We start from the raw sequence: 27,027 nt of genomic DNA, 5'->3' as shown, positions 1-27,027 counted from the left end.
TGCAGTTCTGCTCACCGTATTATAGGAAGGATGTGATTGCACTAGAGAGGGTGCAGAGAAGATTTACTAGGATGCTGCCTGGAATGGAGAATCTTAGCTATGAGGACAGATTGGATAGGCTGGGTTTACTCTCATTGGAACAGAGGAGGCTGAGAGGAGACCTCATTGAGGTGTATACAATTTTGAGGGGCCTGGGTATAGTGGATAGCAAGGGCCTATTTCCCTCGGTGAAGGGGTCAATTACGAGGGGGCATAGGTTTAAAGTGGTTGGTGGAAGGTTCAGAGGGGATTTGAGGGGAAGCTTCTTCACACAGAAGAACGGTTTGGAATTCACTGTCTGGAAGGGTGGTGGATGCAGAAACCCTCACCACATTTAAAAGGTGCTTGGATGGGCACTTGAAGTGGCGTAGCCTGCAGGATTATGGACCTAGAGCTAGTATGTGGGATTAGACTGGATAAACTCTTGTTGGCTGGCACAGATACGATGGTAAGTTCTAAAGGGAATTTAATTCGGCCAGGGTGATCTCCTGGACTAGTTTCAATCACCTGGATGGATCTGAGAGGAATTTTCCCAGATTTTTTCCCCCAATTTATCTGTTTTTTTGCCTCTCCCAGGAGATCGCATAGCTGCGGTTGGGGTGGAGTGTAGAATGTTTCAGTATAAGGGGTGTCGCAGTTGTGTGGGGCGGACTGTTTGACCAGATGCTCTTTATCTTTCCGCCATTGTTCATTGTTCATAGGTTTATATGTAACCTTCAGGGCTGCTGACCGAGGGCCGTGTGGCTCTTTGTCGGCCGGTGCGGACACGATGGGCCGAAATGGCCTCCTTCTGCGCTGTAGGTTTCTATGTTTCTATCATCAGATAATTACAGATGAGAAAGATCTTTTGGTTCATCTTATCTCATCCATCCAGAAAGATGCTAAATTAGCTCCTTCGCAACGTCCAATTATTTTTTAAATGTTCCCAGGGCCTCCTCTGCTCTATCTGGAAGTTTATTTCATACAGTGACTTCTCTTTGTGTGAAGGAGAATTTTCTGATATTACTCCTAAACTTGCCCTTTACTTGTTTGAATCTGTGTCCTTTTGTCATCCTCTCACAATTTCATGTAATAATATATTCCAGATTTAGCACTTACAGTCCCTTAACGATATTACACACCTTTATAAAATCACCGCTCAGATATTTCCTTTCAGGGTGAAAAGCTGAACTTTATTTATGATTAGTTTTCCGATGATTTGGAGCCAATAATGTTTTTTTTCTATTAATGAAACCATATTCTACATGTTCTGATTTTGAAAAACAACCTCCCTGTCCACAAAAATTCTCCACAAACCACAAAGTCCCCCTAAAAATACCCCAAAAAAGCCTCTGTCCCTTTGTGTTTCCTTCTACACATAGCTTACCATTAACACTGTGAATGGTGGAACCAACACTTGCTGAGATGTCTCCCTTCAGATCAGAAAAGTCTTTGTTTTAACTAATGACCCTTATTTGCTGGACATTACAATTAATGAAGCTCTCATGTAATTTAGTTTACAGTTATTGATGACACATAGTTGTTCTTTTTATTGTATAAAACAGAATGGAAAGAGAAAAGGCCACTCTGCCCATCAGTTCCATCCGTCCATAGACCATGCACAGTCTGATCAATCATGGACTCCGTAGTGGCTTCAGGTCAAAGCTTGACCCTGTCCTCATCCAATGTCCATACATTTTCGAGCTGGTGTCACTGGATTGCAACCAGGAAGCTTGGCTGAATTGCACCTTCTTCACTGCCCTTCTCTCCCTCGCATCCTAGGATGATGTTAGTTAACCCTGGGGACAGATTGAGGATCAACTAAAGAAATGCATTTTACAGTGCTTGTCTTTATTGCCCTCAATTTTGACAATCTTTAAAGGTTTGTATAGATAAAGCGAGTATAATTACATCATCACATCTACAATCGATACAGTACCACCACTCCTCTGTTGAGATATCTGTGAAGTATCTTAAAAGACAACTTGAGCAACAATAGTGTGCCTTTAAGATCATGAGTCTTAGATTTCAGTTTAATGTTCGCTGGAGGTTACAGAAATAGCTATGCGATAATGAAAGCTGATGGAGTGGAAAATCAATCTTTGTAATTATGGAGATGGCTCCATGCAACTGGATGTATTTTGTTCAAGCAAGGCACATCATTGCATCTATACTGGAGGACTGTTCACTCAATCGGTAACACCTATGGTTGACCATAAATTCTGTGAATCCTTAATTCATCATCATCATAGGCAGTCCCTCGAAGCGAGGATGACTTGCTCCCACGCCAAAAAGGGATGAGTTCCCAGATGTTTCAATGAAGGACCTAATATTCCGGATCCCGAACTACATCTTGGAGGGTGGAAGATGCCTGTGCGTGGATTATTTTAACGTGTGGTGGCCGTTGCACACCAGCCACCACACGGGCTTGACAGAGCGAGGTCTTGGTCCAGTAGTAAGGATTACCCAAGACGAACTGGAGACCAGCTCTGCTGCACGGACTGAGCGTGTACACATATCGCAGTGGGGACTGGCCCACACCTCTTCTGGGCCCCAGACTCGCGAGTCTCCTGGGTCCCGGTCACTTCCATCTACAAATTCTTGCCGCTCCTTCGCCCCTCCTGCTGTGCCTGCCCGCACTGCAGTCAGCGACCTGGCTTCACAGCCGTCGCCCTCCTGCAGCAGCACGCGTTGCTCCCTGCAGTGGTATACCACCCCACGCTGCTCCCTGCAGTGGTATACTGCCCCACACTGCTCCCTGCAGTGGTATACTGCCCCACACTGCTCCCTGCAGTGGTATACCGCCTCACGCTGCTCTCTCCAATGGCCCCGGCCTGCTGATGGTCTTGCAGGCTGGGACCGCGCCAATATCCGGAACTGCTCAGTGTTAATATTTTATTTTATATAGAAGAGTGTTATTTTCATTCCATTCTATATACAATATTGATAATCTTGGCAAGTACGGTGTCAGAAATGTAGTTTATTTATGAGAATATAATTGCACCTCAGCTGAGTAGAGTGTCCTGGCCATTTGCCACCTGCTACTGAAAATAGTTTTCTACAGACAGTAGCCGAACAGGTCAACTTAATTTATTTCATTATATATAATTTTGCTACATGGTATTAATGTATAATGGATGAGGAAACTGCTATAATAAAATAATCCAGTCTTGGGTTCCAACTGGCAATAAATTTATGGGGATTATGATATAATCGTGCCCAATGAAATGATTTACTTGTACTCACTCCCAGGTATCTATTATGCTCTAAAGAAACCATCTAATTTCCCTGATTAGATTACAGCTGAAACTTGCACTCGCTTATTGATTGTTCTATTTGAAAAACATATTTGAACCCCTGAAGTAAATTACAGTCTGCAGTTCAGAGAGGTTCCGTTATTCTCCATTGCTTGGAGAAATTAAAGCAGGATCAGAGAACTAAGCCTTGTTAATTGAGTCATGATGATCTTATCACCAGCTCTCTTAGCGACCTGAAAATCAGTGACCTTTTTGCACGTTTAATTTTGCCAGTTCTGTCGCGAAGTTCTGCAGAAAACAATGTTCGGTATTAAAGTTACAGGATAATTGAACTCTTTTTTTTCCCTTTACACATTGATTGGATCATCCTTATGTGCTTTATGAAATTCGTCATTGTACTTGCTGATAAGGTCAGATTCTTAAGGAAGTATTGTTTATGAACTCATTCCACTGATCTCTGCATCTTGCTGTTCGATTCACACAAATTCATATAGGAAGGTTAGTGACAGCAGTGCATAATGGTATCTTCCAGAAATTGACCTCTGGAGTGCTAAATTTTAATAACTGCATAATTTACAGGTTTAGGAAGACAGTTCTTTGAAGAAGTTTGCCTTTCAACTCCAACTAGTACATCCAGCAGTTATTTTTTGATTGCTATTGGGAAGTGCAATTTTAATGAAGGTCAATACAGTAATAGTGCATAATTAAACAGCTAGAAAATGAGTGCAATTTGAATAAACTGATGCACCTGGTTAGGAAGCTGCAATGGAAGAGCTTCTCTGTGGATTTCAGAAGACGGTTATGACCACAGCTGCAGCTGAGAGCCCAGATGGGAACCTGCTCCCAGGCCTCTGCCAATTGCTTTCTGAAGCTGGCAGTTGGGATAGTCTGAAGTAACTCTTTCCCCGCTTTTCCCTGCCTTCAATAGGCAGGACCTGCGTTGCTACACCCGGTAATACTGGACGTGGTAGCTTGGTTTAGCGGTTGCATTCTGATTCAGTAGGCTGGGGTTCAAGTCCCACTCCAGAGCTTGAGTACATAATCTGGACTGACACTATATTGCAGTATTGATGGAGTGCTGCACTGCCTGTGGTCCTCTCTTTCAGATGAGGCCCTGCCTGCCTATTCATATAAAGATAAAAATGTTCACAGCACTATTTGGAAATGCACAAGGAAGTTCTCCTGGTGCCCTGGCCAATATTCATCCCTCACCCAACACAACCAAACACTTATCTTATTTGCAGTTTGTGGGACCTATCTGTACAAAAAGTGATTGCTGCCTTTGCCTACAATAGTGGCGACAAATCAAAAAAATACATAGGTCGGAATTTTCTGGGGGTCAGCGGGTGCTATCGCTGGCGGGTCAGGTGGGAAATTACATTTTTTTAACTGCAGGTCGTGACCCCACTGTCAACCCATCGCGACGCACCTTTCCCATTGTCAGGTCTGTCAGCGTTGAGCAGACCAGACACACAACGGTGGGAAATCCAATTAAATTCATTACCATCTACTTGACAGATTGTTAACAGGCTTTTTTAACTTACCTTTTCACTTTAAATTCATGGCCACAACAACCATGCTGTTCAGAGAAGACATCTGTCAACCTGAGGTGGGAGTTCAGTGGCCATTGCTCCAGCTGATTACTTCACAGCTTCAAATGTAAAGTAAAAGCTCCCACCTGACAGATCATCACTTTCCTCAGCCACAAGCTGTTTCTCAGTCCATTTCCAGCACAGACTCTGTAGGCGTTGCACTTTCCACTCTCCATTCACTCTTACCTCATTGGAAGAACACACTCACCATTGGCAGAATGCTTCTGTCAGCACTACTTCATCTGCCATTTATTCCATCAAAATGGGTGCCGTTTATACTGTCTCACCTTGGTCCTCAGAATCCGACCACGATCATCCCCAACATCAGCAGTACCAACAACAGCACCAACCTTCTCCGCGATCAACTGATGCTGCACAGGACAGAGGGCATCAGCACCTGACCACATTGCCGCCCGGGAGGCCAGGGATGACCTCACCATGGCCAGATTTACTTCACTTGATGCTGTACACCCTGGCTGCCACATGATGAGCCAGGTTGGTGTCACCCCACACCAAAACCATAAAGCATCCCTACAATGTCCAAGCCATCCTTTCACACTCACCATCATTGCGGGGGTTACCGTTATGTCTCCCCACTCACTGCAACTCACTAAGCCACTTCCAAAGGTGCACACAAATCTGTCCAGGACCTCAAAGTGTTGAAAATAAAGGTTGCATTGTTTGACAGCACATTGCCAGAAACATTACATGAACATTGGTTAAAACATCCAAGTGGCTACCATTGTGTGTTGTTAGTTAGTAGGATTGCACTAGGATGAGGGTGTGTGTGAGGGGTGGCTAGTGAGATGGGGATGTGATGAGAGGCATAGAAGGATGAAGCTGAATGTGGCTTTTTACTAACGTTTCGAGATCTGATGAGATCATTGAAAGGTTTGCACCACTGCACTCGGTCCTCCTAATGACATCCCTGCTTGTGCCCTCCTGTGCAACGTAACCAGGCTGTGTTGGTCTCCTGGCGAGGTCTCTTCTGTCCATCGGAAGGGAAGAGGACCACCCTGCATGCTGTGACTCCCTCCATAAGCATACGGAGGGAGTCATGGGAGAACCTGATTGCAGCCCTGTACCTTTGTGCTGATTGTCGGTGTTTGCAGCACTTCAATGCTGTAGACCACTGACAGCACAAATGTTAAAAGAAAGTTACCATGGTCCCTTTAAGGAAACCGGCTGATGATGTGTCATGAATGATGTCCCCAGACCCACTTCCTCTAATTGGACTGGCAAACACGCTGGGTGGGCTTAATAAGTCCCAGCAACGTAAAATCATTTTCCAGAGTGGGATGGAGCCAGCAGCGGGGTCGGAACCCGCCACTGCTATCGCCCGCCCCAGACCCGCCGAGGTAAAGAAAATCCAACCCATAGTTAATTGTTGGAACCATTTGAAAAGTGCCTTATAAATACAAGAGGCTGGATTTTCAGCGTGCTTGCACCTCAATTAGCACCCCGGAGGGTGTTTCTAGGCATAACGGCGGGCATCCAGCTTTTACCGCCTGGCCGGCAAATTCGGCTCATGGTTTGCAGTGGCGCAAAAACATAGCGCCCCACCCTCTAATTTACTGAGATCATGACATCAATCGTCATGCAATACTCCACCAGCACCCCGGATGCAAAATTCGGCTCCAACAACTCATTAAATGCCCGCCCCAGGGAAACGTCCGAAAAAACCAGGCATTCCCAGGGTGCAGCAGGCGGTATTGGTGGCGTATTTAAATGGAGGGGGGAGGATCTGACATCACAGCTCATGTTGACTGCAACGGTTGCGCACATCACACTGCGTGAACTCCGCATTGAAAGCGGCAGTTTTATCTGCCATTACTGTGTCCTTACAATGTGAGAGAATTTAATGGGGGCATGACTAGTTTGGCAGAGTATCATGCTGCATGCTATTGTCAGGCAGAGTCAAGCTAGAAGAAGGGCTCTTGGCCATGTCGGCCCACGGATGAGGAGAGACCAAAGACGTTTGGAGGAGATCTTACCCCACCCCTCACGGGTTTACAGGCACCAACGCTCATACCTTGAGCCCTCTGAAGAGCAGTGTGTGAGAAGGCAGCGCTTCCAAAAGGAAGTGCTGACAGAGATATGCCATCTCCAACAGGCAGACCGATGCCTGGACCGCTCTGGAGACAGCCTTCAATACACCCATCAACAGGTTTCCGAATTCATTGTGGTGTGCTGCATGTTGCATAGCTTGTCCATCATGAGGGGCCAGGCATTGCCAGTGGAGATTGCAGGCGCACCTCAGGACGAGGAGTATGATGAGGAGGAGCCTGGCGAGACCCCATTGGATAGCCGCACGATCCACGGGGGAGGCAGTGTGGAGATGTTGCCGGACCAAGAGTGGCAGGTCGCCAGCTCATAATGGACCGGTTCTCCTAAATGGGCAAAACTGAGGGATATAACTGAAGCCCATAAAGACACATTTATTCTAGTGAACATTGGAATGATACACAAGACACCAATGGCAAAGGATCAAACAGACATTTCACTGCAACAAAGTAATAAAAACTGCCCCCACCAATAGAAAACCATACAATAGACACCGTTTATTGCAGGGCCCTGAAGCGCAATTAAATCAGCAAAACTATTTACAAACATAATCTATAAAAATCAGGACACCTGCACAACCTTGTCCTGCACACTATTCTGATTTATTTAACGCCGCGATTTTTTGGCTGGGGGCGCAAAAACTTCCTTGTGCAACACCCGATTCTGCGCCCCCAATCGTGGAACCTCATTGTTTCTTGGATTTTGCAGATGAGGGCGCAAACCTTTTCCAGGTGGTATCAAGGCTGCCCCACCGCCATTACCGGCCCAAAATCTCAAAAGCCGAAAATGCAGCCCAAGTTCTTTCTTGTATCACAGCCACAATCTGATTACTTCAGTCTGGAAAAATAATGTTGTGCTTTTTTTTTCGAAAACCATCTGCATTACTACATTGATGGGCAGTAATGTGCGGTCCCTATGGGAACGTACAAGGTGTGCACGCGCCCATAAGGGCCGCGTGACTTTCGGGTTTTCGCGCATGAAGTGTAAGCGTGAAAACCCGGAGCTTGTGATCTGATCCAACGCATCCCTGGGAATAGGGCATCCATAGGCGGAGAATTGGGCTATTTGCCCAACTTCTGCCCAGCGAATGCCCATGAAAGTCTTACGTCTGGTAAAAGCAAGCATGAGGCCTGCTTTTACCAATGTAAGAGTTTAAAAAAACATAAAAATACATTTGTTATCAATCATTTATACATTTAAAAACCTGTACAATAAGGTATGTTTATTTTCAGCCCCTTTAAAACATTTAAATTTATTTTTCAAAAAATGTAATTTTTGTTTTAAATATTCATTTAAATGTCATTTTAAATATGTAACATGTGCATACGGTATCCCCACAAGTAATAATGGGAATTCCCTTCTTTTATTGGTTGGGCTGGCCCATGTGATCCCAGGGGCGCACTGCGAACCGCTTGCGCCCCTGGGCTATGTGGGCCTCTATCATCGGGAACCCAGAGAGGCCCAGGTCCATAAATCTTCATACCTCTCGGACCACCAGGTACCTGGGCATTTTATTTACAGAGCGGAGACATTTCATCGCGGGAAGCCTCCGAACGCAGATTGAGGGCCAATGTTTCAGGTCTTATGACTCTTCGTCAGAACCGATGTTGAGCTTGCTATCATATATAATGTAATTTATTTGGAAACATTTTATATGTATTTCCAGTAACAGTGCAGTCAAGTTTTAATTAAAAAGCTTTGAGTGTGATATTGATCTCCACTAGACTCTAGTGGATAGACAAACAATTAAAGAGATAGATAACCGTAGGGGGTGGGTAAGTTCAATATAAATTGAGTATGATGTATTTTCTCCTTTATATAAAGAAAAAGGAAAGACTTGAATTTATATTGTGCCTTTCATGACTTCAGAACGTCCCAAAGCACTTTAAAGCCGATAAACTGATTTTTGAACTGTAGTCACTGTTGTAATGCAGCCAATTTGTGCACAGCAAGGTTTCACAAACAGGAATATGATAATGATCAGATATTGGGCTCAATTTTCCCCAGTTATCTGCGCCATTGTTTTGGCGCACGCTGCTTTTTTTGGTGTATATTAAAATCTCCCGGTTTCCCCAAAGTTTCTGTGCCAGCGTACCTCAGTTAGTTACGGTTTTTTTAGGTTAGTATTTTTTTTGCGTCACGGGGCGCGTAACCTGATGCCTGCGCCAGTTTTTCACATTTAAGCAAGTTTGGCCAACTTACATTTTTCCTAGGACGGCGTATGTGACACTCCCAAAAAACCTTCTGGGCACTAAAGAAAAACTAGCGCACATTAAAAAACCGGCACAGAAAGATGTCACTGTTTTTAGGCAAAGTTTTGGAGGGAGTCAAGAAGACAAAGAATATGCATCATGCAGCTTAATTTTTTCAAACGCAAAAGGGAGAAAATGGAAGTCTAATGCAATTCTTTAATTTTTGATTTTTTTCAAAGTGCCCGTCACCACCGAATGTCTCCTCACCGGGCTCGAGGGTCGGAGCGTCAGCTGGCAGAATCGCGCCCTCACCTGGACACAGGGGCTCAGGGCTCGGCTTCAAAAGAAGCCCGGGGGAGGGGCGGGGTGGGGCTGGATGCCCAACCCCCGTGTCCGGGCGAGGGAGCGATTCAGCCGGCCGACCCTCGTGCCCGGTGAGGAGACTTTCAGTCAGTGGTGGGTTGGTACTTTGAAAAAAAACTAAAATTAAAGAATTGCATTAGACTTTGTTGCCCCAAATGTCTTCATTGAATGCCTACCTTCCCGTTCTAAGCAAGCCTATCGCGCATGCGCAGAACAGGGTGTGGTCCATACTAGGGCGTCGACCTTGGGAAGAGAGAGAGAGAAAGAGAAAAGAAGCTTTAAGTCCATTGTCCTGCTGTTTTGAGCTTCTTGCAAAGCTGCAATTTAATTATGGGGGCAATATTGACAATGCCATATCTCGTGCAAACCTATTGCATGATGGTGCTGTGGAGGAGACAATTGATTCGACATCATTGCATGAGGAACCTCAGAGCACGTAGGATGATGGGCAGGAGGCCTTACCCACGTTGGGTATATCGAGACAGGCGTTAATACCGCCACCTGAGCGATGCAGACTGTGTGAGAAGGCTGCATTTCTGCAAAGAAGTTCTAACCGAGATCTGTGAGTTAGTAAAAGCAGACCTGCAACCTAGAAGCGTCAGGAGGACTGCTTTGTCAGTTGAAGTGAAGGTTATAGCTGCACTTTCATGTTATGCATCTGGATCATTGCAGGCCACAAATGAGGATGTGTGCACCACTTCTCAACATGCAACACATTCGGCAGGTGACTGCTGCACTATATGCCAGGAGGAATGATTACATAAAGTTCCCCGTGACCGCACAGGCAGTGCATGAAAAAGGTTGTGGGCTTCTCAAGGATTGCTGGCTTCCCAAAGGTACAGGGCTGCATTGATTGTACCCACATCGCCTTGCGAGCACCTTTTGGAGGATTCCGAGATGTACAGGAACAGAAAAGGCTTCCACTCCGTGAATGTGCAGCTCGTGTGTGACGACATGCATCGCATCTTGTCAGTTGATGCGAGATACCCTGGGAGCACCCATGATGCGTTCATCCTACGCGAGGGCGTTATATCTGCCATGTTTCAGCAGCAGCCAGAAGGGAAGAGCTGGCTGCTGGGAGACAAAGAGTACGGCCTCGCCACCTGGCTCATGACGCTGCTACGCGTAACCCGGACGGAAGCTGACTGGGAATACAACATGTCGCACATTGTGATGCACAGCATCATAGAGAGGACCAAAGGCATCTTGAAACAGCGTTTCCGATGCATGAACCATTCCGGAGGCTACTTGCTATATTCCCCTTCACTGTTGTGTGCTGCATAACTTAGCCATCATGAGGCAGCAGCAGCTGGTAGTAGAAGACCGATGTGAGGTGAGAGTGGCTGATGATGAGGAGGAAGATGCAGATGAAGAGGAGGAGGAGGAGAAGGATGAGGAAGCCATGCAACTACCTGAACCCGGAGCACGACGGCGGAGGAGGTCGGGCCGTTGTGCCCCTTTAACGATTGCTCAAGCCTTGTGCCAGCAGCTCACCCGTGAACGCTTTGCTGCCCGAAGGCTCAGCGGCAACTATTCCACATGGACCATGTTACTGTTTGGGCCTGTTCCGTAATGTTGTGTTCATAGAACAAATAATGGAAATGATTCTTGGTTACTTCAAAAAGTTGTGTTAATAAGGGAACAAATAATGTAAATGATTCAGTTATAATTTAAAATACATCTTATTCAAAAGTTTACAAACATTTGTTTGTACTTAACTTAACTTTAATAAAAATATTCTTGTATCAAACTTTAAAGTTTTAAGTTAAGATCACTTACAAACTTTAAGATCACTTACAAACTTTTAAACTTGTAAATTTACATAACTTACAATAAGCTTTTAATTTGACAACAGTGACAACAATAACAACAACAACAACAGCAGCAGCAACAAAGAAAGGCTGCACCCATCTCCCCTCCACCTTTTTCTAAGACCGCCCGCTGCGCTTGGTCTTGGTGACTCCACCCCTGCCCGCAGGCGGTGGTGCAGCATTTCTCGGGTTGGTACCAAGCTTATTTTTCTGAGCATCTCGGGTAATGCGCACTTCTTGATGGGGGGTGTGGGCAGGCGGTAATATGGAAGGCCCAGCTTGGGCCTCTTCAGAGGCTGGTCTGGGGATTGGAGTGGGAGTGGCAGTTGATTCTGTCAATGGCCGCGGGGTCTGCGCGTGTTCCCTTATTGCAGCAGCTTACTCCATCATTCCCTCCCTCATGTGTCCTGACAGTGTCTCAACTACCTGCAAAATTCCTACCCTCAAGTTCGCCGACAGTGTATCAGCTACCTGTAACATTCCCTCCCTCATGTGCCCAGGCAGTTTTCCCATTTCTCGTGAGAGTGTTGTTCCTTCTCCCGACGGTCCCGATACCTCATCACCCACCCCACTGATGGTGTCTAGGAGTGATCACGTAAGGTCAATGCTCTCCGCACTCATTGCCATCATCTGAAGCACATCAGTTACATCCTGCGCCTGAGGGGGGCCGCTGCCGAGCTCTCCTTCCCTTCCTCACCCTGGATATGGCTCGCTGCATCTCACTGGGAGCCGCAGCCTCGGACGGTGGGGCCCTGGGTGTGCCTCGATGCATCCCATTGGGACCCCCAGCCTCGGACTGTGAGAAACCACGGAATGTCCCAACACTCGTACCACTCAGGAAAGGGGCTGGCACCTCAATGGGCAGCACCTGCACTTCCTCCAGAATGAGTACAACAGTGGGGGTTTCATCCTCCCCCTCACGCTGCCCCACCCCCTCGTCCCCATGCTCTTGGTTTGGAAGGTGGGATTGGAAGATGTTCTCCTCTTCAGGCTCATCCGTGTCTGAATCTTCTTCTGCATCGTCTTCAGCCTCGTCAGGGTAGGCCTCAAGTTCTGCAAAATATAACAGAACAGACAAATGGTTAGTAGCAGAGGAGGGGGAAAGGTGGCATGAGTAGGCTCACACAGCACAGGCAGTGTTTGAAGGACCCCGATGAATTATAGCACATTGCATCAACCGAAGTGTAGCTGACGGAGACATCCCCAGGAACCGAAGCATGGCTAGCCCGCACAGTACTTGAGTTTTAGCAAAGCCAGACTGTGGAATTTGCAGGACATACCCTCTCCCTCGAGTGTGGGCCCAGCTTGTGCGGTGATTGTTGCTTTTCTCCAGGCCGGACCCATCAAAGCAGTGACCCTGTCTTCCAAGTGTGTCAGTGGCTGCAGATTTGCCGGGCCTCCTCCTGTTTGAGTTCTCTCTCTTTTGTTGTGTGCCACCTTCCTCTGCAAAGATGAAAATATAACTTTGTAGAGAGGGTGGGCTAGAATTTGCACTGATTCACCACCCGGTTTCTCGCCGGTATTGGCTGTTTTGGGCGAGAACCGGGTTGGCTAAAAATTCCCCAGCGGAGGCACTCCGGCGGTTTCAAAGTACCGCTGGGGAGCGAACCGCTGGCATGCACCGTCCACAGATCGCCCTGGCATCATCCTTGGCTGAGCAGGGACACATAGGCAAGTATGAAAAAAAAAGCACCCACGATGATCAGTGAAGCTGGTTGGTAGGTAAGTAGGTCTGCAAGAAAAAGGTACATCATTGGTTTTTTACTATTTATTTTCAAAGTCTGTTGGGGTGATTTAATTTAAAAGTGTGTTGCGAATGTTTGTTTGATTTTTTTTTTTTAGTTAGGGTTTTTGAAAAATTATTTTGATTCTTTTTCTTGTGTTAGGCCCAAGCTGCAGCCTCGGGGTAAGTTTTTATAGATTATTTAACTTATCGCCCATTTTCTTTCGGCACCGCCCAATCTAGCCGAAATTGCACTTGTTCGCCCAGATTTGGAGTACAAAGCCCATATTTTTCGCTGGGCGGATTTAAAAAAAATGTTTCGGGAGCCAATTTAAAACTGAGTTGAGAAGGAATTTCTTCTCCCAGAGGGTTGTGAATCTGTGGAATTCTCTGCCCAAGGAAGCAGTTGAGGCTAGCTCATTGAATGTATTTAGATAGATTTTTAACCAATAAGGGAATTAAGGGTTATGGGGATCGGGCGGGTAAGTGGAGCTGAGTCCACGGCCAGATCAGCCATGATCTTGTTTAATGGCGGAGCAGGCTCAAGGGGCTAGTTGGCCTACTCCTGTTCCTAATTCTTATTATGTTTTCGCCAGCAATAATCATCCCAGCCTTAGCAGTTTTTTGGGCTGCAATTGGCCGCTGCCAGGCTTTGGGGAAATTCTAGCCCGGTGTTTTTCTGCTGGGTGGGACATACAGATGATCACATTTACAATTGCTATTCCGGTGAATAAAATGAAAATATTACTTACACTAACGACTTGACCAAGGTCCTGCCACTTCTTTTTGCACTGGCCTCCAGACCTCGAGGTGATCACCATTGCACAGAAATCTTCTGCAAGTTGGTTCCAGTGTTTCTTCATTTCTTTTGGTGAAACTTTTATGTGATTTCTGCTGGTGTCCAGCTCGTGCCATCTGGCCTCAATTACAGTAACTAGTGCCTCCACTTCGTCCTGTGAGAAATTCTTGGTCCTTGAGCCATGTTGCATATTGCGGCTCCAATTTTTCCAGCGAAAATTAAAGTTCTCACACACAACTGGCTCTTTAAAAATGGCTGAATGTAGATCAGGAGCTGTACTGGGCATGTGCGCCTAAAGCAGTCACGTAAAAAACATCATTTTTTTTGTTTGCGCAGACATTTGGCTCCACCCCCGCCCCCGGAGGTAAACAACAGTCTGCGTGGCAGCAATTTCAAAAATTAGAACGGGGAAACTTGCAAGTTATTTTTTGGGAGAAGTTGGGCCAAAAGAAACTGGTGTAACTCTTGTAACACGCAAAAAAACGGCATTGGGAAAAATTGAGCCCATTATAATATGTTTTTTGTTGGTTGAGGGATAAAGGTTGGCCAGGACACTGGGGAGAACTCCCATTCTTTTCTTCGAAATAACGCCTTGGGACCTGTTGTGGAGTATTAAAAATATAACACTCAGCACAAAAGGTCCGAATATAGAGAAAATAATTGTTTATTAAAACCTGATTAATCAAGGGAGAACCGGTTGCATCAATACCCCACTGAGTGCTCTCATCGCCGGTCTCATAGGACAGGTTGTACAATTAAAGTTTATAGAGTCAAAATGGTGAAACATGGCGGGGAAGTGTTCCATTGGTTATTTGCCATCAGTCCCTGCCCACCTGCTACTAATACATTGGTTAATACAGTTTTCAGCAAGTTCATTGGTTACTAGTTACATTAATTTCATTGGTTACAGTAATTTCTAATGATTAAATTGTTTATTAAATTATGACGACTGTTGCTAGGGATAAGCCCCCTACAGGTTGTGTGTTATATTTCTGGGAACGACTTCCCAGGCTAACTCTCAGGCTCGTGTCCTTGACAGCCATCTGGCTACCCTCTGCTAAAAGAGGCTTTGTTCCTGTTATCTCATGTAGCTGGAACATATTGGCCTCCTCTCGTTATTTCTGTAAGCTGTCTACATAAATCTTGTGGGTGTTCTTATCTCCTCAGAGAATTTCTCTGACCTTCTGTGTTTCAGCCTAATTGCTGGGATGTGGGATTCAGCTATTCTACCATGAACGCATTTAAACCTTTCTCTCAGCCTTTAACTACACCGAATTACTTTACCCCTGATTAAGGTTTTTTGCTTTTACAATCCCCCATTTGATCTGATCGTAACTCCTAATACCCACTATGGACAACAATTTTCCTTTCCCTGTCTTGATTCGTGTGTTTCACGCCTTGGTTTCGTTGATCAGGCAATAGGATTGGGACACTCAAGACTCATATGAGGTATTCGTGCTGTCTTTGTGTTTGATTATCCCTTTTTGGATCGAGCAAAGGCTTTCTGCGTTCTTGATTATGGGCCTTGGCCAATGTCTTCGCTCTGCATCTCTTGTATCTGCCTACACATTCTCCCAGGAGCATCAGCATCACTATTGCTGCACTAGGACTAACACATGGGATATAATTCTAATCCCTAACTTGTAACTTTGCTCGGGTAAGCCTCTTCTGACTTTGCACTTGTTACATAACATCACCAACCAAGTCAAGGCGATTGCTATCTGTACTGCCGTTAGGGTATGTGAAAGGATCGTTATTCACAGATGTATAATCTCAAGTACCAAGGTGGATTTTTCAGGTTATCCTTTATTTCACTGTACAGTTCTTTGCCTTTATCCTTTAGCTCACAAAATATCTTTTAATTTTATTTCTTAATGGTCCTTTGAGCTCAGTTAAATCTACAAGTAACAGGGGAATTGGTGGTGCTTGTTCTTCCATGTAATCATCAATATCTTGCTCAATCTCATCACTTATATTTAATTAATCATCTTCCTGGCGTGTTTATATGTCATGCGTGCTCTTCCCACTGCCACTGACACTCTGGGAGTAAAGCAAAAGTTAGGCATTGTAATGTTACAAGTCAAGCCTCCATAATCGTAAGTTCCCAGGCTAGTTACCACAAATATTCTCCTCGCCCTTGATAGGTGTAATGTGTGGGTTCGGTTTGGGCAGGGCTTATTCCAATGACACCTCCTTTCGTAGTATTGTCAAACCCGCAGCTATCCTTGCTCCCGTCTCCCACTGGGTGAGGGCATATAGTTAGGCTTCCTGCTCTCCAGCACCCACATAAAGGTATTCCCCTAATATTTCCATTCTTTTCGATCTCATATTGGTCCATCGCGGATGTACTCTTCCCCTCGTATTATCCCCATGTTTTTAACTTCATATTGAAGAGAGGGGTGTATAAGCCTTGGTTTGTTACAGGGATCACTAGTATTATCCCTACCATAGGAGTTTGTTTCCCCTAACATCCTCCTGTAACCGCATACACCCTAGTCATTCCTTTCAGGGTGCAGGCGTCTAAAGGCCCAGTGTGCTGTGCCAGTTCTTTCAACTGGGTGCTATTTATCCAATCTGGAACTCGCCTGGTTTATATCTGATCCATATTGTGTCTTACCTGACCAATCATCTATCCCCCATAGGCATGACATGTGTCTCTTTTCCTGTCCTCGGCATCGTCCTCTCATTCCTGCTTATTTAGCTCGCTAATTGTTCGTGCATGGTCTTCCAATACGGATATACCCTCTAGCAGTATTCTGGATGTTTTAGATCCTAACTCTGAAGATTCTATCCCTATCCCGGCCTGTTTCCTCATTCGGACCTCCATCGTTCCCCTCAAACTATCTACTCCTGCTTGGATCGCCTATATATCTAGTGCATCTACTAGAGAGGTCCCTGTACTTACTCCAGTTAATACATCATTCCCTATAGATCTCCTCTGTCTTCCTCCTTTCTGTCTCAGCTGCTTGTGATACTCTCTTGCTCCTGATGCATCAGTGGCTTTTCTCAGGATTGTGTCTAGCAATCGTGTGTACAATACTTTAGTCTTGGGGCTAAACATTTCTGGGCTGTTACATTTATGCTCACAGGTAACATTTCATGTTGCACATTGTCAAATAACAACATCCCCTCCGATTGTGTCACCAATCCCCTGGGCGGGCCTTCAATAAGGGGGGGACAAGTAATTGGTGGTAGTGTTGTTAGTCCTGGGGTCATGACTATAGGTTTTTGCCAATTAATCATCTCTGCTGGACCTGAACATTTTCTCTCTTCCTGACATATGACCCATTCTATTGCTCTTAACAAGGACGGCTCTAAGACCGTGTCCCTCTCTGGGTCCAGACAATGTACTATTACTTCTGTTCCAGGTTTAACAAACATGCACTTTCCCGAGGTTAATTCTCCTGGTTTACAATATTCAGGGAACATTTTGTTACTCAGTTACCTTGTGGCTTCAAGATAAACGCTCCTGACACTTGGATGCCGCCCCCTTGGGGCTGCTTTACGTAGTTGTTGTACCCTCCGGTGTGGGTATTGTTGTGTATGCATAATGTATGTACTGTAACATTGGACCACTGAATGTATCTTTGTACTGTATACACCATACCTGTACTACCAGAGGGTGCTACTGGTGGAGACCTAGGGGGTCACCTGCACACTGCAGGTAACCAAGTATAAAAGGAAGCTCACCTTACTGTATCCTCACTCAGAAGCTGCAATAAATGGACTAAGGTCACAACAGTTCAAGAACAATACCTTACCTTGTGGAGTCATTACTAGAGTGCTTACATACATAACAACTGCCGATGAGATTACGAATTTCCACACGCAAAATGGCTAACCTAAGCAACTTTCAACAATTCGCTAATGGGGAAGATTGGGATGCCTTTGTGGAAAGGCTCAAACACTTTTTCATCGCGAGCGACCTGGCTGGAGACACATCGACCTCGTTGGCTGATAAGTGCAGAGCTATTCTGCTCAGCAGTTGTGGGCCCATCATCTATGGTCTCGTCAGGGACCTGCTAGCCCCAGCAAAGGCAACAACCAAAACATATGCGGAGCTCCTAACGATGATACAGGAACAGCTCAAACCTAAAGAGAGCATCCTCACAGCCAGAGACCGGTTCTACACACACCGGCAGCCCGAAGGCCAAGAAATCGCAAAATATGCTGCTGACCTGAGACGATTGGCTGCACCGTGTGATTTTGGCGACCACCTCACCGAAGCACTGAGGGACATCTTTGTTATTGGAATCAGCCACGAGGGCCTCCTCCACAGGCTGCTCTCTGCTGACACCACGGTCACCCTGCAGAAGGCAATTAAACTGAGCCAAGCATTCATGATTTCAGCCTGCGATTCCAAGAGGATGATGACTCAACCCCAAGACTCTAACCCGACAAGTACACTGAACCGACTGGCACCTTTTAGAGGCAAGGCTGCTACCCCGAGTCCCTCAACCCTGAGTCTGCCACATGGGGCTAACCAGCCGGCCCCATGCTGGCGCTGTGGAGGAAATCACAGGGCCCACCAGTGCCGATACAGAGACTATATTGCAAAGGCTGTAACGCTAAAGGCCATCTCCAGCGAATGTGTAGAAGAAATTTTATTCACCGAGTCGCTGAAGAGTTCCCCGTTGAAAATGGAAGTTGAAATCAATGGTATTCCAGTCTCGATGGAGGTCGACACAGGGGCAAGCCAATCGCTGATGAATCGGACAGCCTTCGAGAAATTCTGGGACAATCCCGCCGAACGACCTAAAATGCTTCCAATCCAGGTGAAGCCGCTCACTTACACAAACGACACCATCCCAGTTGTTGGCAGCGTGGATGCCCAGGTGTCCTACGGCGGTGCGATGCACAAGTTACCTTTGTGGGTCGTTGCTGGTGATGGTCCAACGCTGCTAGGAAAAAGATGGATGAAACAAATCCAAATCTGTTGGAGCTGGGAAAGCCTCCAGGCCCCGGCGATCGACATCCTATACGGCCCCAAATTTGGATCCACCACAGCACCTGAAGATCCCACCGTCCGACCCGACTGCACGGCGACGACACAGACCGCACAACCCAACGGCGAGATGATCCAACCCGAACGACCAGACCTCACCTTCCGGGCTCCAGTGGCAGGACTCCGAAGGAAGATCGGCGCAGAAGGTAACTTCCCGGCTTCCGTGGCAGAACCTGGGGAGAGAAGGATCACCGCAGCCTACCTCGTGGAGAGAAAGAAGATGGCGCCCGCACCACGAGGTGAAGCACCTGAAATCAAGATGACCGCGACCAGACCACGAGGGGCAGCGTTGAGGGAGTAACATGTGATGCCGAACAGCGAACCGGATTGGGGTAAAGATTGCAAGGCCCTCTTAAAGGAGACTGGCAACCCAGCACAATTAAAGGGACAGTTCCATTCTTTGTACAGCAATGCCGGTGATACTAATGAAAAAGATGTCGTTAACAAATGCAAGTATCTGAATGTACCTTTGAACAGTGATGCCGGGGATACTAATGAAAAAGATGTAATTAATGAATGCAAGTATTTAAATGTAACCGTGCACAGCGATGCCGATAGTACACAGGAAAGTGATGTAATTGACAAATGCGAATTTGTAAAGACAACTAACAATGTCGAGTCGGCTGATTGCGGTCGGAGCTAATGTATCGTGAATGCAAATGATGAAATGAGATGTGATGCCGGGTTCTACGTGTGCACCAACAAAGCTCAGGGCAACCCGTGGGAAGCACCCAGGTCCAGCGGGCTACCCGATCATGTAACCTGTGCCTGCGGGACCAATGTGATGCCCCAGGGAGTGTGGCCACACACGCAACCTTTAGAAACTTTTAAAATAAATTGTGAATTTTTATCAAAGGGACCCCTACACCGGTGCGTTTCCACCTCGGCCCAGAGGGACCCCTCCACCGTAAACTTTTTAATTGACTTTTAATTCTTTTAAAAAAACTTTTAATCAATCTTAACTTTTAAACAATTGGGGAAACTTTTATAACCTATTATTGATCGACATCTTAGACTTTTTAACAACTCTGAGAAACTTTTTAAACAAATTGGGAATTTTCATCAACTTTTAACTTTTAAAATAACTTTGGAAGTGGCCTGCCCCCCGGGACATCTACCATCAATGGCGCTTCTCGGCGCTGAGCTTGCGGCCAACACTTTGCCGTAGGCAGTTAGGTTTATAGAGCTGTGCCTGGTCTCCAGTTGTCTTGGACCCCCCTTACCACTGGACGAAGACCTTGCTCAGCTAAGCCCGTGTAGTTGCCGGTGTACTGTGGCCACCCCACGTTAAAAGAACTCACGCTCGGGCATCTTCCACTTTGTCAGTATGAAGTTCGGGACCTGGAACGTCAGGATACGCATGGACAATCCCAACAGCAACAGGCCGGAACGCCGCCATAGTTGCCCGGGAACTCAGACGTTTCGACATTGACATCACCGCACTAAGCGAGACCTGGCGGGCAGGGGAAGGCCAGTTGAAGGAACATGGTGGAGGTTACACCTTCTTCTGGAAATGGAAACCAGAGGCAGAACACTGCCTTCATGGAGTCAGCTTTGCCGTCAAGAACAAGCTGGTCAACCGCCTCAAAGACTCCCCCTATGGGGTTAACGAACGCCTCATGAGTCTTCGTCTTACCCTATCTCGGAACCAATGTGCCACAGTCATCAGTGCGTACGCCCCTACACTCGATGCAACGGATGAGGTTAAAGAACCTCAAGACATCCTTGTCCCGCGTCCCCACGGCGACAAATTAATCCTCCTGGGTGACTTTAATGCCAGGGTTGGAAAAGACACAGCCCTCTGGGGAGGTGTGATTGGCAGAGAGTGGGTAGAGAAAGCCAACTACAGCAGTACCTTTCTCCTGACAAAATGTCTAGAACATGAACTCCTCATCACCATCCCTGTTCTGCCAGAGGGACAAATACAAGGCATCGTGGCAACACCCTCGCTCCAATACTGGCATCTGCTTGACTATGTCATCATCCGAGCCAGGGATCGCAAGGATGTGCGCATCACCCGCATCATGACAGGAGCTGACGACTGCTGGACGGACCACCGCCTAATCCGATCCATCATCGACATCAACATAGCCCCAAAGCAGAGGGGACAGCAGAAGCAGTGCCGCAAAAAGGTTAATGCCGGGGCACTTAGAGACTCAGCTAAGAGAGCCCCATACAGCCAGCGCCTCACAGCCAATCTGGTGTGCCTTGATGACCCTGAGATGCTGAATGCCCACAGCACTTGGTCTGCTCTCCAGGCCTCTATAACCAGTGCCTGTGAAGAGACACTAGGTCTCTCAACCAGAAAACACCAGGACTGGTTAGGTGAAAATAATCAGGAGATCGAAGAACTAATAGATCGTAAGCGCAAAGCATTTCTGAGCCTCAAGCAACAACCCAACTCGGGAGCTGCATAACAACATTCCAGACAGCTCAAGGCTCAGGTCCAAAAAACCCGGGACCTAAAGAACAGGTGGTGGATAGAGAAAGCACAGGAGGTACAACAACTGGCCGACAGCCACGATATGCGAGGATTCTTCATTGCAGTCAAGGCCACCTACGGTCCAAACACCCAAGGCCCCACCCCACTCCTGGCCAAGAACGGGGAAACACTCATCAAGGACACCGAGGCTGTCAGGGCCCGATGGAAGGAGCACTTTGACTCGAGTGTTCTTGACTCCATCCCGCAGCATGCGACCCGCCATCAACTCAGTGAAAGGCAGAAGGAGGAGGACAAAGGCAGTGAGATAACTGCCTTGGCTATAATCCCCGAGGTGCGTCATCGCCCCAACCCTCTTCTCAATCTTCCTCGCTGCCATGCCATGCTACTAAACTACAGAACCAGTGGGAAGCTGTTTAACCTTCGCCGCCTCCAGGCCAGATCCAAGATCACCCCAACCTCTGTCGTCGAGCTACAGTACGCGGACGACGCCTGCGTCTGCGCACATTCTGAGGCTGAACTCCAGGATATAGTCAATGTATTCACTGAGGCATATGAAAGCATGGGCCTTACGCTTAACATCCGTAAGACAAAGGTCCTCCACCAGCCTGTCCCCACCACACTGCACTGTCCTCCAATCATCAAGATCCACGGCGCGGCCCTCGACAATGTGAACCATTTCCCATACCTCGGGAGCCTCTTATCAAAAAAGGCAGACATTGAAGCGGAGATTCAACATCGCCTCCAGTGCGCCAGTGCAGCCTTCGGCCATCTGAGGAAAAGAGTGTTTGAAGACCAGGCCCTCAAATCTACCACCAAGCTCATGGTCTACAGGGCTGCAGTAATACCCACCCTCCTGTATGGATCTGAGGCATGGACGATGTATAGAAGGCACCTCAAGTCGCTGGAGATATATCACCAACGATGTCTCTGCAAAATCGTGAAAATCTCCTGGGAGGACAGGTGCAGCAGCATCAGTGTCCTCGTCCAGGCTAACATCCCCAGCATTGAAGCACTGACCACACTCGATCAGCTTCGCTGGGCAGGCCACATAGTATGCATGCCAGATACGAGACTCCCTAAGCAAATGCTTTATGCGGAGCTCCTTCATGGTAAACGAGCCAAAGGTGGGCAGCGGAAACATTACAAGGACACCCTCAAAGCCTCCCTGGTAAAGTGCGACATCACCATTGACCCCTGGGAGACCCTGGCCAAAGACCACCCGAGGTGGAGAAAGTCCATCCGGGAGGGCGTTGAGCTCTTTGCGTCTCAACGCAAGGAGCATGAAGAGACCTGGCGCAGGCAGCGGAAGGAGCACGCGGCAAACCAGCCCCACCCACCCCTTCCCTCGACAAATGTCTGTCCCACCTGTAACAGGGTCTGCGGCTCTCGTATCGGACTGTTCAGCCATCAAAGAACTCACTTTAGGAGTGGAAGCAAGTCTTCCTCGATTCTGAGGGACTGCCTATGATGATGATGATGATGGGAGCATACCCACTGCAGGGCCAGCGATCAGTGGATGGCACAGGAACCACCACTGGCACCCTGCCCCAGATCGGCCCTATGCCTCTGGCCACCAGGGCCAGCACCGGGAGCAGGAGGCCAGCACCCTCCGGCCCTCCCGACGGGACCTGGGATGACCAGACTCCCACCACCGCTGAAGGGCAGCAGGAAGACCCTGCAACCCTCAAAAGCGGATAGGGAGACCACGCATTCCGGTGGCTCTGCCCACCACTAGGCAACAGCAAAGGCCATGAGACAGCCAGGTGAGCAAACCTAGCCCACCCAGCTGACAGGGGAGGCACAGTCCGGTTGCTCTGGAACGAGCATCCTCATCCACCTGCACCCACACCCCAGGGGCAAGACTGGAATACCACGTATGTACCTTACCTGTAATATGTACTTGTTCCACCACTGCTGAACTCAAAAACAGCGATATAACCAATCCTATCATTCATCCTCTGTACATGTACGCCAATGCAGATGTTGAGCCACACACATGGTCTATGTATGGGGGCGAGACGGGGGCGGGGGGGTGGAAATGGATGTATGTAGCCATGGATACATGGATCACACCCAGAACCCACTCAACCCCCACTGCAACCTCCAACTGTCCACTGCTGACCATTTCCCAATGTCGTGGCAATAAGGACTTGGGGGTCCACAGGGAGAGAGCCGTTCCCAAGCACAGTCAAAGTGCAAGGGCTTTGGGCTCTCAAGTCGAGGGCCAAAGCACACAGTGCAAAAGCCAGTAGCACAAGACTTAGGGGGGAATGTTGTGTATGCATAATGTATGTACTGTAACATTAGTCCACTGAATGTATCTTTGCACTGTATACACCATACCTGTACCACCAGAGGGTGCTACTGGTGGAGACCTAAGGGTCACCTGCACACTGCAGGTAACCAAGTATAAAAGGGAGCTCACCTCATTGTGTCCTCACTCAGGTGCTGCAATAAATGGATTAAGGTCACAACAGTTCAAGTACAATAACTTACCTCGTGGAGTCATTACTAGAGTGCTTACATACATAACAGGTATATGCGTCTGGGCCCCCTAGGGGCAGCCTTGTAGCTTGTCCTTGTAAGGGCGGTGGTGAGCATGTTTATATACATCCTGTTGATAAAACACATCCTGGATATTCCAGGTTTTTAGTTAGGTTCTTACCATTTCTATTTTAACCGGATTGTTTGCACCATTTCTCCGATTGTTTGCACTGTATCTCTGGGCATGTGCCCATTTCCAGATCCATTTTATTATAGCCAGTACCCTTAATATTGCAAATATACATCCTAATCCTCTAAAAAGTCCATCTGTCGTACCTTTATATTCTTTCAGCTGGGACCTGTGTTTCCATCGGCCCCGACCTTTAATATTCACGCAAGTGCACATATCTCCACTAATTAATACCTCATATGGTCCGCTCCACCTAGGTGCGAACCCTGGTTCCTCTGCCACTTCCTTAACCATTACCTTCGCCCCCACCTCGGGGATTATAACCGCCTTTGTCCTCCTCCTTCTGCCTTTCTCGGACCTCCTGTCACATACCTTTCAACTGCTCACTCAATTCCCTCACATACTTTCTGATTCTGTCCCGTAAGGGGCCTAAGTTGGCTTCTCCTGTCACTATTCCTTCTGGTAACCTCATTGCCTTGCTCAAGGTGGTTTTAAGGGTCTGATTCATTCTCTCTACCATCCCTGAACTCTGGGAGTGATATGGGATGTGGAACTTATGCTAAATACCGAATATTCTACAAGTTTCTTTCATTACTTGACCCGTGAAATGAGTCCCTTGATCCGAATCAATCATGTGGTAATAGCACTGCCTCCCATTTTGCCCGATGGACGTTGGAGACGGCCCAAAGCTTCCCTGTATTTAGCATATCCATCAGTGTGTGTTTTGTGTGTAGTATTATTTCTCCTGTCATTATGACAGGTTGGCTAATTTCGACTGCCCCAGTGGCACAATCCAGTGCGGCCACACATCTAGACAGACCGTTAGCCGCTGGCGATTGCTGTGTCGAGTAGTAAGCTACGGGTCTCAGCCTATCCCCATGTATTTGTGTCACCACGGCTCCATAGAAGCCTCCCTGGTTCTCAGAATATATATGGAACAGGAGATCCATGTTCGGGAGTCCCAGCCCTGGGATTCCTTCAGATTACCGTATGTCACTTCTTGTTCGGAGCCCCACTCTATAGTTTCTAAGGATGGTTTTCCCTCTTTCACTACCCACTGTATTGCTTCTGTAATCCATGAAATATTGTGGCTGGTCTGGCCACGATAGGATGTTAACGTGGAGTCACCTTATTGAGGGCAGTATAATCAATAGTTACCCGGTATGATCCATTCGGCTTTCGCATTGGCCAATTAGGGGAATTTGTTGTTCCCTCTACCTCTCGGAGTTTACTCTGTTCCCCGAAGGTATTTCTAGATTGTTTCAAACCTTTTAGTTTTATTTCTTTTTTAAAAAGAGATCAGATTTAACATTGTATTTTAAATGTATCTCAGTATTTTGTTGAGCCTTTTCTTAACCAGTGGTACTTGAAACCTTCACAACAAAATTAACTCTTCACTGTTCCCATCATAATTTCTGCTCCCCTTTTGTAGTGTTTGTATTTACTGTTGGATTACAAAATGTCAAATATGGTAATACTGTTTTTTTTAATATCAGACTTCTCATTTATGTTTATAGTTTCTGCGTGATTCACAGATCACAGAATGCAAAGTACTTGTTTTATAATTATGTGCCTAACTTGTGTTTTAGAAGCTGAACATCAAAAACTCCAATCCAAGTAGGAATAGCATAAGTAGAAAATCTTTTGCTCTGTAACTTCAAGATATATTTTATGATATAGTATCTCATAAACTACATCTGTTTAAGCTTCAGCTTCTGATGCAGTTAGTTGTGTAATTTTATTAAAAAGGCTTCCAAACCCAAGATTTTCCAATACAACCAAAATGTTTATCAAGGAGAATCACCTGAAATATCTCAAAATCCCAATTCAAATATTGTACTGCCAATCTTTTATTTAAAACTCTTTTTACTAAGCTAGAAGCTTTTACGTCAAGGTTTTACACAAAGGAAAATGAGGGCGCACTTCCCCAGCCCACAGCCTCGAGGGACCCATGCAGGCTTTTTTAAAAGGCATTACAACTTACCTTCTCTGTTCTTTATTTCATTCCTGGACTGAATTTATTGTCTTTCAACCCAATGTAATTACATGTTTTCTTTTGACAAATAAATGAACGTGTCAAAAAAATTTTTTTTAAACAAAAGGGACCACGCATTTTTTTATCTTTTGTTAAACATACCTATCCTTTGTGTATTTCCCATCAAAATAAATCCATACCTGCATTTCTAACTTAAAATGTAATTCAATTCTAGGTTCATACTTTCTTAAAACTTCCCACATCCAGGACAACACTACAAAGCGTTAAAAAAAAAGTTAAACTCTGTCTGAAAAAGTGGGTGGAGTTAAAACAAATAGACAACGCCACCATTTTTTCAAACAGGCTTTCAGATGGATTTAAAGATAGACATTCACACCTGTTTTTTTTTCATTCAACAAAGCCTCTTAATTCTATTGTTTGGCTGGCTCTATTTTTGGATCCATCCGTCACTGAGATACTGATCATCATTCAAATTGGTTACCGCTAATCCTATAGCCTGCAATCCCATCGACACCCTTATCGATTTATCTGTATTCTAAGATACAGATTGTCCCTCTACCCGGTTCCCCTCAAACTTAGAGGCAACATCGATATCTTATGATAGTGTCTATCGTGACTTCCTAATTCCCCCAAGTCTTTTACACCATAACAGACCTTTCACAGATTCTGGTAGCCGGGCAACAGACACGTCTCGTAATGGCTCACATCGGATTATGAGTGGTAATTTAAATATACTCACTCGTGATGGATCCGTATACACCAGTCTGTAGGCTGCCCATTGCACATCTTGTTTGACTACGCTAAAATGTTGTCGAGTATTAAAAATATAATACTCAACACAAAAGATCCGTATATAGAGAAAATAATTGTTTGTTAAAACCTGATTAATCAAGGGAGAACCAGTTGCATCAATACCCCACTGAGTGCTCTCATCGCCGGTCTCATAAACTGTGCAATTACAGTTTACAGAGTCGAAATACAGTCAAAATGGTGAAACTAGGTGGGGAAGTGTTCCATTGGTTATTTGCCACCAGACTCTGCCCACCTGCTACTAATACAGTTTTCAGTAAGGTCATTGGTTACTACAGTT

The 27,027-nt window shown here is 46.4% G+C and overlaps 1 long non-coding RNA gene across 1 annotated transcript; it reads right to left on the bottom strand.

Moving 5' to 3' along the window:
• Positions 1–1,317: 1,317 nt before the first annotated feature.
• Positions 1,318–26,825, bottom strand: LOC139265485 (uncharacterized). The gene is made up of 3 exons (XR_011593561.1): positions 26,677–26,825; positions 23,764–23,899; positions 1,318–1,817 (listed from the first exon to the last, which is right to left on the bottom strand). It is a non-coding gene; the product is annotated as an uncharacterized lncRNA (long non-coding RNA).
• Positions 26,826–27,027: the final 202 nt, after the last annotated feature.

Source organism: Pristiophorus japonicus, chromosome 6, assembly GCF_044704955.1.
Source record: "Pristiophorus japonicus isolate sPriJap1 chromosome 6, sPriJap1.hap1, whole genome shotgun sequence".
In the NCBI taxonomy this organism is placed as follows: domain Eukaryota; kingdom Metazoa; phylum Chordata; class Chondrichthyes; family Pristiophoridae; genus Pristiophorus; species Pristiophorus japonicus.
This window is presented reverse-complemented; position numbering and strand designations above follow the sequence as displayed.